Source organism: Pteropus vampyrus, unplaced genomic scaffold, assembly GCF_000151845.1.
Source record: "Pteropus vampyrus isolate Shadow unplaced genomic scaffold, Pvam_2.0 Scaffold152, whole genome shotgun sequence".
In the NCBI taxonomy this organism is placed as follows: domain Eukaryota; kingdom Metazoa; phylum Chordata; class Mammalia; order Chiroptera; family Pteropodidae; genus Pteropus; species Pteropus vampyrus.
Window position 1 is genome coordinate 1604267 of NW_011888933.1, and position 1307 is coordinate 1605573.

Consider the following 1307-nt stretch of genomic DNA (forward strand, 5'->3'; position numbering starts at 1 on the left):
TTCTTTCACAAACACACGAAACATTTATAAAAACTGACAACATGCGAGGTCACGAAGCAAGTCTCAACAAATTAAAAAAAAAAAATCAATATCATACAGATTATATATTTTTTGTAGTTTGTAGTTTTTTCTTCCTGAAAAATTTCTGAAATGATAACAAAATAGTTATCTGATAAAGCTGGATTTGGGCTTATGAGTGTTTTCTATATTATTTTCTAAATGTTTCTTTATGTTTGCAATATTTTTTAGAATTCAAATCACTAGGAAAATGATTCCAACAAATATAACAACAGATTAATACCGCTTTATATAAAGAAACCACAAAGATAAGAAAACACTAAGATATTAATAGATAAGTACACAGAAGACACTGAATGACATTCAACATGAATGACACTGAATGATATTCAACATGAAGAAAAAACAAATACTTAAATGGAATAAAATTCATTCGGAATACAGTCAAGGAAATAGAAATTTAAATTGTAAAATACCATGTTAACCAATTTAAGGTTTAAAAAACTGATAATATCCACTGTTGGTAAGAAGGTGGCAATACATTCCCTCTCATACATTTGAGGTGGCCGTCTAAATTGGTTAAAACATTTGGAAAAACAACTTAATATCCGTCAAAAGCCATAAAATTTTCCATGGTTTTTGACTGAGTAATTCTAATTCTGAGGCTCTGGCATATGGACACAATCTTAAATATATGAAAAACTTTATGTACAATGATGTTTGTAGCATGTTACTTATAAAAATTGGAAACAAATTTAAAGTACATATATTAGGGAACTAATTCCATAAATTATGATATGTCTGCTTGAAATATTTTGTAGCCATTATAATTTTGTCTACTAAGGCTAGGTAATAGCAGGGGAAAATACTGACTAGAGCATGTCAAGTGAAAAGACCAAAATGCAAATTTATTCACTCTGATTATTAATATTTTTAAGAAAAAAAGCTTTGCAGAAACTACACCAAAATGTTAAACCTGATTATTTTTTGGTTGATGGGACCATAGGTGATTTTTTTCTGTTATTATTTTCCAGTTTTTCTTTGTGTTTGTGTTACTTTAATAATAACCTTTACACAAGCTGTTTTATATTCCTGCATCTTTACTAGGTGATGACTGATTGGCAGATTATTACATGGTATATAAACTGTGGACTTTCTCCTCTTTGGGGCCAGGAAAGTGTCCACTAGAACCCCAAGGAACATGAAGCCTCACTCTGGTCCCATGGCGTGCTTATGTCGGGAGACCAGGTGGAGGCCCTGGCTTGTAGGGAAACTCAGCTCCGCAACTG